This window comes from Cajanus cajan, chromosome 4, assembly GCF_000230855.2.
Source record: "Cajanus cajan strain Asha chromosome 4, NIPB_CcT2T_4, whole genome shotgun sequence".
Taxonomy (NCBI): domain Eukaryota; kingdom Viridiplantae; phylum Streptophyta; class Magnoliopsida; order Fabales; family Fabaceae; genus Cajanus; species Cajanus cajan.
In genome coordinates, this window is record NC_138520.1 from 71,769,719 (window position 1) to 71,785,133 (window position 15,415).

At 33.1% G+C, this 15,415-nt stretch overlaps 1 pseudogene; it reads right to left on the bottom strand.

The window, feature by feature from the left end:
* Positions 1-878: 878 nt before the first annotated feature.
* Positions 879-11,341, bottom strand: LOC109799909 (uncharacterized; annotated as a pseudogene).
* Positions 11,342-15,415: the final 4,074 nt, after the last annotated feature.

Sequence of the window (15,415 nt, forward strand, 5' to 3'; positions counted from 1 at the left end):
CTAGTGACAGTTCAAGAATGCACAGAGGAAAGCATCTCAGTATCCTTACAACTAGGGTCCACATCCTTCTAGGAAGCCAGATTGATATAACCCAATTAGTCTTTAACTATGCTTTAGTGTAACTTACAGATCAAACATGATCAAGAACACACCATAACAGTTCAAGAATGCAGAGAGGAAAATAAAACAGAGCAGCAAGTAACAATCAATCAAGCGCAAAATGCAAATTAAAAATAAAGAAGATGCGTGTAAAGTAGCTAAAGTTAAAAAGCACACAGTTCCATGGAGAGAAAAGGCCTCACTGCACTTTAACTTTAAATATGAAGCTCTCTTTTCTTAAGATATTTCAACTCGCATGATCAATCTTATGCACCGAATCAATGAACACCATGCTCCAAATTAATTTTAGGAGAATCCCTTTTTTGAATTATGTACGTTCACACCTTTCTCTCTCGAGATAACAATATATACAGAGATTAATAAAAGCTAGTGCTGCACCAACTCCCGCAAGTTTTGCAATCAAAAAGTATAAACTGAATCTTAAAAGAAAACTCCAACATTTAGCAACTAAAGTACAATTGGTAAATAAGACTCGGTCAAATAAAAGCCAAAAGATAGTGACCAACTAAAACAAAAACTTTTTACTTAAATTTTAAATAAAGGATGGAAATATTTACGAACATCACTTAATTCCAGAGAAGAAAATTCAATTGCAATGTGTTGGAAAAGATACCTGTTTTAGTCTAATGATGCATTTTAGTCACCATTCATTACTAAAACACTTTAGTCCAAGTCCTCATGAGTCACTTTAACAAAATTAAATTATTGTACGCAACTAGGCAGATAATTAGATCTTGACAGGACACTGAAAATGGAAGTTTATACGAAATTACCTACATCAAATTATTTATTATGTTGGGGGGTCCATTAAGGAGTCATTATAGTCAAAAGGAAAACATAAACTAGAACTCATACAATTCCACTTGGTGCCACTACAATGGGGCTCCTAACACTCTCTGCACCACCATCTTCAATCCAAACGAGATCCCCAAATAAGATATTTTCCTTCTCGTATTTGCTATACTTTATGATAACATCGTAGCTCAGCTTCTCATTTTTATATCTGAAAGCTAATGTCTCAGGTGACACTGTCACCACAAAGCCCTTAGGTAGTGTCACCTTGGCTCTGTATGTGGCAGGGCCATCTCCAACATTGGTCACGGTCCTCCTAAACTTGTGGAAAACTGACCTTGTTTTGTTGTTGTAGAAAGCTATGAATGAAGGGTAATTAAGATCAAAGGATGGTTTTGAACAGTTGTAGGAGGTTGATCTTGTAATGGTTAAGATTTGTTTTTGTGTGTACTTCAAAGCACAAAGGAGATTAACATAGTCCTGTGGGGTGGCATCATATATCAAACCTGGATCAAGTGCTTTGTTAGGGTCAATTTGACCAGCTCCAATGGCAAGAGGGGAAGCATATTGAGAAGGGTAATAACCATAGTCCGTAATTGGATTTTGGGTGTTATCTAGAGGACTAGCTGTGGTTACCAGTGCAGACCTTATAGCAGCAGCACTCCATTGAGGGTGTGAAGCTTTCAAAAGAGAAGCAACACCGGAAGCATGAGGGCAGGCCATGGATGTTCCAGACAACAAATTGTAGTCACTAGGTAAGATCACATTGGTTCCAATTGTTGCTGCTCTCCCATTAGGAATGAAAGCAGCAAGAACGTTTGAGCCTGGCGCCATTATGTCGGGCTTTAAGACCCCAGGATGGCTAGGTGAAGGACCTCTTGAAGTGTAATAGGCAGCAGCTGGTGCTGGCTTTATTCCAACAAATGTTTGTTGAAATTTGATGCTGGCTGTTGGCTTCTTATGGCTTTTCGCATACTTGATCACAGATGGTGCATCCTGTGCACTGATTACAATACTTGGAGATCTGAAATTACGTGATTCATTTAATAAAGGAGAATCGGAGATAAACACTGCCCCTAACAAACTGGCTTCATTAACCAACCTCCTTTGCTTTAACATTAACTCATGGTCAGACACTGAGTCACACAAAATGATCCCTTCTGTGGCCACCTTGGATAACAGCTTCAGTGAGTTGCATGCTGATGTATTCTTATAGTAGATAAGAGGAAGATTTTCCACCAAAGCATTTGCCGGAAACATGGTCCAACCGGTGATGGTTTGACCATTTCCAAGAACTAGAGTACCAAATGTGCGGTCTATGGTGCCTGCAGCCACAGTGAGAAGCCAGGGGATTCCATTGTGCAAGGTGCCAAGATCAGGACCAGCGTTACCTGCAGAAGATGAAACCAGCATCCCTTTTTCCATTGCTGCAAAAGAAGCTATTGCTATAGGGTCCTCATAAAGTGGAACACCATCAAACCCCATAGAGATGGAAATCACATCAACCCCATCAGCAATGGCTTGGTCCATTCCAGCCAAAACATCAGAAGCTACACGACCCTCTTCCCAAATGACCTTGTACATGGCAAGCTTAGCTCTTGGTGCAATGCCTCTAGCCACCCCTTTAGCATACCCAAAGAAAGAGGCTCCAGTAACATAGTTGCCAGCAACTGTTGATGATGTGTGAGTTCCATGGCCCCGAGTGTCTCTAGCTGAGTTCATGCTGAGTGTAACATTGGGATTTGCAGCAATCACACCCTTGTTGAAATATCTAGCTCCAATCAGCTTGAAGTTGCACATGGAAATGTTGAAATCTTGCCCTTCTTCACATGTCCCTTTCCATTTTTTTGGAATTGTTTTGGTCATGCCATCATCTTTGAAGCTGTCACTCTCAGGCCACACACCTGAGTCAATGACACCCACAATGACATCCTCCCCAAAATTTGAGGCATGCCATAGGCCACTGGAAGAGTCTAGGGAGAGAAATTCAAAAGTGTGAGTGGTGTCTATGGTGGCAGTTCTGTCTGTATATGCTGCAACAAAGCCACGAGAGTTCTTAACAGCCTCCAACTCTTCGGAAGATAGTACTGCACTAAAGCCGTACATGGCATGGTTATATGAGTACACTAGTTTTGGTGATTGCTTGGATGAGTGACCAAGTGTTGTTGATTTTATGGAATCAATGGTGGACTCAAACCAATCATGATGGGTTGTGAAGACATTGGGAAAGAGGGATTTGTCCATGTGGACTATATACGTGGAAGTCTCAGCACTTCCATGAGGAGCCAATAGAAACCAGTGACTAATGAAGAACATGAATGGAAGTGGAAAAACAGAGTTAGGCTTAGGCTTAGGCTTCATCATTTGCTTATTATGCAACTGAAGATGAATTTTTCTTGGTTTGAACAAGATCATCAGTTGCAGTATATATAGGAAATTACTATCTGTGGAGCGTCAATGATGCTGACATATGAAATTACTAGGACATTGCATTAAAGGTGCTTTACAATGAGAAAAAAATAAAAGCATATTTTTCTTTTTGATATAACATAATAAATCTCATGTGAGATTTCTGTATTTCACCAATCAGATACAAATGCTTACGTTATATACATGGTCAGTCAACTAGATGCCATTGTACACGCATTAATTTTGTTTCGGAAATAATACGTTAATATTGAGTGAGACAGAAGTGCATGTGAAACAAAGAACGGAAAATAACTATAAAACCACTAATAAATTTGTAACGTTGTTTTAATGTTACTCTCTTTGGTTAAATTTGTCATTATTAGGGGCCTTATGTGGCCACAATATGATAAGATAATATTATCTTATTATTATTGGTCTAGTGTATTTTTTATCACTAGAGAGAAGTTGAGTTAAGAAGGAGTCGAATAAGATAAGTTATTCTCTCTGTCATATGTATACATTATTTTATATATTATATAATGTAATATATACTTTAATGAAAGAAAATGAATCCGATTACTCTAAAATTAAATTTATTTAAAATTATTTCATTCAATAACTTATGTTCTACATCAAATTTCAATAATTCAAATGTTGAATTTAAAGTTCTTAATCCATAAATTAATTCTGTAAAATTTTTTAAAAATTTAAAAATTATTTAGTACTTCATTTCATTAATTCAAATTAACAAATAATCGTAAAAATATTTTATACATTGATTTAAATTAATGAAACAAAGTATTAAATAGTTTTTAAATTTTTAAAAAATTTGCAAACTTGATCCCAGTATTAAGAACTTTTTAATTAATAGTTGAGTCGTTAAAATTTGATGTATAACATGAGTTATTGAACGAATTAAGTCTATCAAGACTTACTCCTAGAGTAGTGGATCCCTCTATTAAAAAGATATCTGTTTACTCTAAAAGTAAGTTTACCTAAACTTTCACCACTTATATTATTTTAACATAATTTATATCATATGTGCTTATGGAGCTCAAAACCAGGAGAAAGCCTGTTTCATTCTTGGATGAAGATGAGGGTTAGAACCTGATTGCACAATTCATTTAATTAATGAAGGAGAACCAAGTTTTTGAACGTGTTTGATATGAAACTCTCCGGTGTGGACTTTAAATCTTCACAGATCCAAAAAGATCAGGTTAACATATGTGCTAGCTAGTCATTTTCTTTCACTTTTATTAGGTAATGAGATTTTTTTATGGCTATAATTAAATATTTTAAAGTTTATGTAATTTTCTATTTTTTTTACTTGAAAATTTAATTAAAGGTAATGTTAAAAAAAAAAAAGTAAATTGTTGTGTTGTTATTAATCATAATTTATTATTTGCTTTACCTAATCAAGTGTTAGTTAATTTTAGTATTTAAACATTTATTATAAACACTTTCAAGTGTGAAAAATTAAGTTTATAACTCAAATATATTATATCAATTTTTTTTTATTTTTGTGCGTGAAGTTGTAGAATATAATCTCAACCTTTTATATTTTTTTTAGTCACACAACCTTATTCTTTCAGGTTCTATTTTCAACATGGTATAAAGAGTTTCATTGATCTTTAAGAGCCTATGAGACAAAAAAAAAAATAGAGAGAAAAAATTAGCAAGAAAACTCAATGAAAACCTTCAAACACAAAAATGGCTTCCAATAGTAGTTCTTTACCTCCATGCACCTCCTATATTTGTAAGTGAAAACAATCACTTGAGGACTACAAAAATGAGGACATATCTTAGAGCTTAAAGTTTGTGGGTTATAGTGAAAAATGGAAGTAATCCACCTTCATACCAGAAAACCCAATAGTAGCTCAAATGAGGAGTTACGATGATGAAATGACAAAAGAAGAGGGAGATCTTACCATACAAGTAGCATAACATAATGATGTATTTATTAAGAGTTTGACTCATGAAACTACAAAAGAAGCGTGAGATAAATTGAAGGAGGAGTTACAGGGGAGTGAAAGAACAAAAAGAATACATGTGTTGAACTTAAGGAGTTTAAAGTGGTAAAGAAAAAAGTGAATCTATCAAATATTTTATTGACATACTTTTGAAGTGTGTTACACAATTAGATTACTAGGGGAAACGCTTAATGATCAAAGAGTTGTGAAAAAAATCTTGGTGAGTCTTTTACGGATAGGTTTGAATTTAAAATCTCCTTTTTAGAAGAAAATAAGGATCTTTCTCAAATTTCAATTGTAGAACTTGTGAATGATTTGCAAGCTACTAAATAGAGAAGATCTTTGAGGATGGAAGAAAACACTTAAGGTGCTTTTCCGGCATACAAAAGAGGCAAAAACAAGAAGAAGAAAACAAAAGAAAAGGTTGGAAAAACAAATTTTCACTATGCTCCCACTCTAAGAAGAACAACCATACTGAAAATTTTTATTGGTTTAGACCAAGTATTAAATGTAGGGCCTACAATCAGTTTGGTCATGTGGAGAAGATTTGTAAAAATAAAAGCAAACTCATAAGAACATCATGCCCAAATTATGAAGCATGAAGAACAACACGAGGAACATTTATTTCTACTACTTGTTATTCAACGAGTAATAGTCAAGAAGCATGAATCATAGACAGCAGATGCATAAATCATATGACTCATGATGCTACAATTTTCAAGGAATTAAATTAGTTCCACATCTCCAAAGTTAGCATAGGCAATGGAGAAAGTGTTGATGTCAAAGGTTAAGAATTTGTTGCTATTGAAACTCCTTCAAGTATCAAATATATTTCAAATGTTTTATTTGTGCTTGAATTAAATCAAAACCTTTTGAGTGAAATAAATGCTAGAAAAGAATTATTCTTTGTGTTTCAAAAATATGGAATACACCATTTTTTACCCTTTTGGTGAGCTTATGTCTATTAAAATGAGAGATAAAAGATTTTTAATAGAGTGGAAGAATAAAGTCATAAATGTTATTTTAAAGAAAAATGAAGATTTGAAAAATGGATTACTTAAGGAGAGATTTTAGTCTCTAAAATGTGATTCAAATGAACTTACAGCAGAAGTTACTCAAGAAAATGAGACCTTTGGACACAACAAAATTAAAGAAAATAAAGAAAATAAGGTTTTAAAGTTTTTGAAATTTATGGAGAATCCTTTTTTATAGGTCATGGAAGTTGCAATAGTTATGGTCATATCTCTAGCTAATTGAGGAGAGAAAAAATTGATTGACAAAATTTAGTTGGAATTATTATACTTCATATTAATTCAACAAGTTTTGTGAAGGAGAACAATGTTGATAATGTTATTGCACCTCTCATAGCAAAGGTCTTTCAAAAATGGATTAAGACGATTACAAATATATTTTTAGATGATATAATTGATGTTAAACTTGGAGTTATTATGTCTTTTGATGTTTTCCTACTTGAAGGTAATCCGACAAAGAAGTGTAAAGGATAACATAGATCAAAACTTGTAATAATGAAAAATCTCAAGGAAGAGTGTTGACAATTGAGATTTTTTTACTGTCATAATTAAATATTTTAAAGTCTCTACAATTTTTTATTTTCCTTATAAATTTGGTTAAAAATTACTTATGTTCTAAAAAAGTAAACTATTGTATAGACAAGTGATGTTTGTTTGTTAACTTAATCACAATTTGTTGTTTATTTTACCAAATCAAGTGCTAACTATTTTTAGTATTTGTTATAAACATTTTCAAGTATAAAAAATTGAATTCATAATTCAAATATATCATTTTAGTTTTTCCCTTCTTTTATGTGTGAAATTGCAAATTACAATCTCAACCTTTTATATTTTTCTTAGTTATACATCTCTATTTTTCATGTTTTGTTTTCAACAACTTTATTCATAAATCTTTCTAAATTTTCTTTTAATCATTACTCAAAGAGACTGGTATCACTAGAGACATTTATATGCTAATAAACTTATACTCCTTTGCTAGAATCTTGTTTAAACCTCAAACACTTAAATCAAATGCAATGTGTTGAAAAAGATACTTATTTTAGTCTAACGATACATTTTAGTGGCCATTCATTACTGAACACTCTTTAGTCCAAGTCCTTGTGAGTCACACACTTCCATAATTAAATTATCCTATGCGACGAGATAGATTATGAGAGGACACGTATGAAATTACATCATTACATTATCAAATATATTTATAATATAAAACTTAAATGAAATGTTATTAGAATATATATAATCATAAAATCAATTTTATATGTTGTCATGTTAACATATTTATTTATGTGTCAATTATTCAATATTTTCATTTTTTATTATATACTTTTATGTGTTTTATTCTATCTACGTCTAACTCCTTTATATATTGTCTCTACATTTTTATCTTTTATTATATTTTTTTATCCTTTATATTATATATTTTATATATTTTTTATTCTATCCACCCCTCACTCTTCTTTTATCTAACTCTCATCTCATTGCAACCATCAACAAAATTAAAAGATACTATTTTTCTTTTATTGTCAATTTCTCTACAATCGACAATTCTATTTACTATTACATCTCCTTTCTAGTCTTTATATTACATATTCATAGTCTATATAATTCACCTTTCATTTTCTATTGTTTAATTCTCATTTCATAATGTAATCTTCATCGAAAATACAACATACTACATTTTTTTTTCTACATTCCTATATTGTATTATATTCTCTTTATCTTTTATATTACATCTTTTTTATGCATTCTATTCAATTCACCTCCCTCTCTCTTCTATTTTCTAACTCATATCCCATTGCAATTATAAAAAATATAAATAAAAAAAACTTAAAATGTACTATTGTTTCTTCTATTGTCAATTTCTTTGCAATTCTATTAATATTACATCTTCATACTTTATCTAATTTACCTTTCATCCTCTATATTACATCTTCACACTCTACCTAATCCACGTTTTACTTTCTATTGTTTAATTATCATCACACTGCAAACTTCATATAAAATACAAAGTACTATTTTTCTATATTAATATTCAATAATTTGAATTATTGAAAATAATTAAAATTTCAAGAATTTTTAAATTCTTTGAATTTTAAAAAATTTTATTTAAACACATTGAAAATATCTTTGTCTACAATTTAATTTATTTATTCACTATTAATAAAGAATATAAGATGCTAAAAGATAAGCTTTTAAAATATTAATGCTAAGACAAATAATGTTAATTTAGAATACTTGAGAGTATAATTTTCACAAACATTATGAATTTCTAATTTAGAATTTTGTATATATAAATTACTTCAATTTTCTACCATAAACATAGTTAAATAAAATTATATTTAAAACTAACACATTAATTAATTAATAAAATACTATCAGTTATTTATTATCCTTGGGAATCCATTAAGGGGTCAGAATTTTATAGCAAACAGGAAAACATAAACTAGAACTCATACAATTCCACTTGGTCCCACAACAATGGGGCTCTTAACACTCTGCACCACCATCTTCAATTCAAACGAGATCCCCAAATAAGATATTTTCCTTCTCGTACTTGCTATACTTTATGATAACATCGTAGCTCTGCTTCTCATTTTTATATCTGAAAGCTAATGTCTCAGGTGATACTGTCATCACAAAGTCCTTAGGTAGTGTCACCTTGGCCCTGTATGCGGCAGGACCATCTCTAACATAGGTCACGGTCCTCCTAAACTTGTGGAAAACTGACCTTGTTCTGTTGTTGTAGAAAGCTATGAATGAAGGGTAGTTAAAATCAAAGGATGGTTTGAAACAGTTGTAGGAGGTTGATCTTGTAATGGTTAAGATTTGTTTTATTGTGTAGTTCAAAGCACAAAGGAGATTAACATAGTCCTGTGGGGTGGCATCATATACCAAACCTGGATCAAGTGCTTTGTTAGGATCAATTTGACCAGCTCCAATGGCAAGAGGGGAAGCATATTGAGAAGGGTAACCATAGTCTCTATTTGGATTTTGAGTATTATTTAGAGGACTAGCTGTGGTTACTAGTGCTGACCTTATAGCAGTAGCACTCCATTGAGGGTGTACAGCTTTCAAAAGAGCAACAACACCGGAAGCATGAGCGCAGGCCATGGATGTTCCAGACAACAAATTGTAGTCACTAGGTAAGATCACATTGGTGCTAATGGTGGCTGTTTCCAAATGAGGATTGAAAGCAGCAAGAACATTTGAGCCTGCTGCCATTATGTCTGGCTTTAAGACCCCAGGATAGCTAGGTGAAGGACCTCTTGAAGAGTAAGAGGCAGCAGCTGGTGCTGGCTTTATTCCAACAAATGTTTGTTGAAATTTGATGCTGGCTGTTGGCTTCTTATGGCATTTTGCATACTTGATCACAGATTGTGCATCCTGTGCACTGATTTCGATGCTTGGAGATCTGCCAATACCTGTGTCATCTAATGAAGGGGAATCATAGATAAACACTGCCCCTGACAAACTGGCTTTATTAGCAAACCACATTTGCGTAGATATGAACACTGTGTCAAACTTAGTGTCACAGAGGATGATCCCTTGTGTGGCCACTTTGGATAACACCTTAACTGAGTTACATGCTGATATATTCTTGTTGTAGATAAGTGGAAGATTTTCCACTATGGCATTTGCCGGAAACAAGGTCCAACCAGCGATGGGTTGGCCATTTCCAAGAACAAGAGCACCAAATGTGCGGTCTATGTGCCTGCAGCCACAGTGAGAAGCCAGGGGATTCCATTGTGCAACGAACCAAAATCAGGACCATAGTTACCTGCAGAAGATGAAACCAACACCCCTTTTGCCAATGCTGCAAAAGAAGCTATTGCAATAGGGTCCTCATAAAGTGGAACATAATCAAACCCCATAGAGATGGAAATCACATCAACCCCATGAGCAATGGCTTGGTCCATTCCAGCCAAAACATCAGAGGTTACAGCACCCTCTTCCCAAAGGACCTTGTACATGGCAAGCCTAGCTCTTGGTGCAATGCCTCTATCCACCCCTTTAGCATAGCCAAAGAAAGAGGCTCCACTAACATAGTTGCCAGCAACTGTTGATGATGTGTGAGTTCCATGGCCCTCAGTGTCTCTAGCTGAGTTCATGCTGAATGTAACATTGGGATTTTAAGCAATCAAACCCTTGTTGAAATATTTAGCTCCAATCAGCTTGAAGTTGCACATGGAAGAGTTGAAGAAATCTTGCCGTTCCTCACATATCCCTTTCCATTTGTTTGGAATTTTCTTGGTCATGCCATAATCTTTAAAGCTTTCACTCTCAGGCGACACACCTGAGTCAATGACACCCACGATGACATCCTCCCCAAAATTTGAGGCATGCCATAGGCCACTAGAAAGAGTCTAGGGAGAGAAATTAAAAAGTGTGAGTGGTGTCTATGGTGGCAGTTCTGTCTGGATATGCTGCAACAAAGCCATGAGAGTTCTTAACAGCCTCCAACTCTTCTGAAGATGGTACTGCTCTAAAGCCATACATGGCATAGGAGTACACTAGTTTTGTTTATGTTGATTGGTATATGGCAGACACTCATATGGGTAACCTGAAACACTTAAAAATGCTTTAGATACATGTCATTTTTTGCACGTGCAAGGGGGAATTCAGTATATTTGCACTAAAACAGACTCACAAGATCATTCTTATGTGTACGAGTCTAACACATATTACTTGTCTCTTTGAAAATGTAGAGAACACTTTAATATATAAAATCTTAAATCTTACAAGGATCAAGTAATATGAAATTTCTTTTGAAATAGGCACATATATATGTCACACACTCACACACATGCAACAATTTATGGAATCAATGGTGGATTGAAACCATTCATGATGGGTTGTGAAGACATTGGGAAAGAGGGATTTGTCCATGTGGACTATATACGTGGAAGTGGAACTCTCAGCAGTTCCATGAAGAGCCAATAGAAACCAGTGAGTAATGAAGAACACGAATGGAAGTGGAAACACAAAGTTAGTCTTAGGCTCCATCACTTGCTTATGCAACCCAATGAAATTTCTGGGTTTGAACATCATATGCTGATCAGATTGAGTATATATACGAATGTTAGGCCTATGGAACATCAATTATATGAAATTACTACCAAATAAATATAAATGACAATCAGAAAAAAGTAGAAGACTATTTTTCTTATTTTTTTTTGGTGCACAACTATTTTTCTTATTGGTGAAACGTAATAAATCTCATGTAATATTTCTGTATTGCACCAATTGTATTTGATTTCATTGCATTGATGGAAAAGTGTATGCACGGTCAGTCAACAAGATCTCATTGTACACGCATTAATTTTGTTTGGGAAGTTGTGTTGTGTGGTTACCTAGAATCTATCTATTTATAATATAAAGATTGAGTTGTGCACTATAAAGGGGTGTATTGGATTAAGATTTTAAATGATTTTTTTAATTAAAAAAATTCTGCGGATTTTAAATGATTTTGCAGGATTTTCATGACTTTTAAGATTTTGTAGGATTTTACAAGACTTAAAATCAGGATTTTAATGGATTCTGCAAGACTTTTAAATCAAGATTTTAATGAATTTTGTGGGATTTTGTAGAAGTTTTGTAGATTTTTGACATTTATTAAGATTTCAAAAAAAAATTTCATACATTCAAATTTAAAAAGAGTTAAAGACAAAAATAATATAAAAAAAAACAACAATGTCCATAGCTATACTAGTCTTCCAAGCATTAGCGTCTTCTCTCTCTTGCTCTTGTATTTGAATAATAGGATCAAAAGTATGATCTTCATTAACTGGTGATGTTGAAGATGAAGGTTTATCCACTACTTCAATTGGAAATTCATTAGAACGACATTCTTTATGTAGAAAGTTATGTAGTGTTGACTTAAAAATTGTGAACCTTTATTTAAAAATACCAAATATTCTCTCGATCACATTCCTTAAAGACGCATGATGAAGATTGCACAATTCTTTCTCATTTTCAGGGTCATTACCTTAACCTGCAAAATCTTGTAGATGATATTTTAACAATATTTCCTTTATAAAAAAATAAGTTAATGAACGCATAAACCCTAAACCCTAAAAAATTAGATACTGCAATGTCTTATGTTAATTTTTTTTAAATATAAAAAAAAATTCTAATTTCACAATATAAAAATAAAAAGAAAAATTCATAGAAAAAAATAAAATATTTGTTGAGTCATAAAAGGAGGAGGGATAAGAATAAAAAACTTAAGGGAAGGAGAGATTGCAGTTTTTATGCTGAGAGGGTTCTTCCCCCAACTAAGATCCATTTTCATCTCATTCTACTTACAGAAACCCTTACTCAAATTCATCTTATATATATATATATATATATATATATATATATATATATATATATATATATATATATATATATATATATATATATATTGTAGGGATCATGATATCAATTTCATCTTTCACCTTTTCCTTTTCTTGACATGTGTTATAAAAAAATTATCACTTAAAAGTTAAAATTTCAAGCAATTATTTATGTTATATAAAGGAACAAATTCAACTAAATAGAATAAAATAAAGTAAGTCAACTAAAGAGAACGAACAGAAAAATAGAGCAAGTCAACGACATTATCATTTACATATCAGAGTTTCACAAAATAGGGGAATGGAATGAGAACAATACTACAATATTATATATGAGCAATGAACAATAGTGCAGTATTATTAGCAGAGAAAAAATAGAGAAGACAGAGAAGCATAGAAAAAAAAAGATGAAAAACTCACTTAAAATTCTAAACCAATACACCCCCCTAAGATTTGCATCTCACATTGATAGACCATGGGCCAAGGGCCTAGTCACTAGAGCTATGGCTAGAAGAATTCAAGAAGAGTTGGACCTCTTGAAGACTAGTCGGTTTTTCAAGCCCAAGGTATTCTTCACTTGGACCACTCAATCATAAAGAGAAGACCTAGTTCTACTTGTGTATATTGTATAGTTTATACATAGTCTCTTGTATAGGTTATTTTTGCCTTTGTATTTGTGAGGCACTTTACTTACTTTTTCTAGTGTTTGTATATTGATTTGAGGGTAGGCTACTTGGAGAGTTTAACTCCATTTAACCTCCCTAGTTGATACATTCATTTTGTATTTTTTTCAATAGGGAAAAAGGGGTAGCATTTAGCAATACTTGAGGGTGTGACTAGTAATTGGGCCAGAACTGGGCCTAGGCAAAATTTTGCATATTGGACTCATTTTGCTTCTAATTTTTCATAGATTTGATTTAGCTAGGTCTCATCATCATATGATGAACCTAACTAAACCAAATCAAGGATCTTCAAAATAATTCATGGAGCAAATTGGAACCAAGGCCGCCTAGCCTCCTTCTTTAGTTTTGGCCGAAATTTACTTGTCTCTTCTTCAAGGATTGAAGCTTGCCTTCCAAGTTTCTAAACCTTGGTAGGTTAGGCTTACCTTACCATGATTCTTAAGTGAACCATGGTCAAGGTTAGCTTCTCCTACAAGCTTTCTAAACCGTGGAAGGTTAGCTAAACCTTACCATGGTTCCTAGTGAACCATGGTTAAGGTTAGCTTCTCCTAGAAGCTACCTCTCCCTATATATTTGTAAACACCTCTCATGTAATCACTTTTGAGTATTTTGAGAAATAAACTTCAGATTTCTCTCCAAAAGTCTCTCCTCAAAACCGTAGAGAACTCTCTCTCTAAGGTTTCTCACCAAAGGTTTTCAACCTTTGCTTGGTTCCTCAAGCTTCCTACACAAGCTAAGGAGAACCGAATCTCTTCAAGACTTCTACTCCATGAAGAACACTTTGTGGAGCTTCAAGTGTCATTGAAGGTTACATCAAGAGAACTCACGGTCCTTGCATGGAATACTTGAAGAATATCAACCTTCTCCAAGTAGTTCCATAATTTTTGGTATCTAGAGCCTAGTGCTCTTGAGGTTTTGTTTCTAACTTGTTTTACTTGAATCCGTGTTGTCTAATCTTCCTTCTCCTATGTCTAAACTTGTGTTTGCTGCATGGATCTAGTTCTAATACAATGTTTGATGGATCCTATATGTCAAGTATGAATTAATTGATTCATTTTTGCTTGTTTCCTATTCTTGTGAATCAATTTTGGTTTTGTGCTTCTAGGACTCTTGAACTTGTGCGTTTTTGTATTTGCTTGAGTCTTCTCCATTCATTCACATGTGTCCGTGATTGGATAACATTCATTGAGCATAGATTTTGTTTTTGAATCACTTGTTTTGTCTTAGAAAGTCATGTGTAGTCCTTTTACATGTTGAAACTTCCTAGACTAGCTTGTTTGACCTAATTTTCTTTGTGTTGTTTGTGTCCGAAATTCTTGAGTCTTTTGCTTATTAAATTTGAACCTTACTACATGTGCTTTTGCTTTACATGTTTGAGTTCTTAATTTGCTATTAGTTCTAGCAAATTTCTTAGAGTTAGGTTTCTATTGTGTCTTGTTAAAAGTTTTGTCAAAAAAATTAATAAACACTAATTCCTATTAGGTTTTCCTTGAGTCTTTTGTGTGGCTGAAACCTATTGCAATTTTTGAACATTAAAACAGAGACAAAACAGAGGTGTAAGTGTTTTAAATGCATGAGAAAAAAAAAAGAATGAGTGCTTAAAAAATTGACCTAAAAACACTACAAAATTGTGAAGCACTAGTTACAAAATGCATGTGAACACCTCTTGTTTTGTGTGAAATTTTTGTTGCAGTTTTTAGTAGCCTAAAACCGAGACTTATATGTGTTAAAAAGGCATTTGAACTCTTGATCATTAAAAGAAAAATAAGTGAAAAATATTTTGCCAAAAAGAAAAGAAAGAAATAGCAAAAGAAAAAGCCAAAAAGGAGTGAAAAAAAATTGGTATATGTAGCTCTCGGTTTTGGTAACATTTTTTGCCTATAAATTTTATTTCCAGCCACATAATTTGTGTCATATTTTGTTTCTAATCTTAGCTTTGATTTTGTAGTCCATTCTAGTGCCTTTGATAGGATATCTTTTGTGTACTAGCTTTCAAAATTTACCTTAATTGTTGCTTGTCATTTTTTTGTGGAACTCTTTCTAGTTTGTCTCATTTTCATTCCACCAATTGG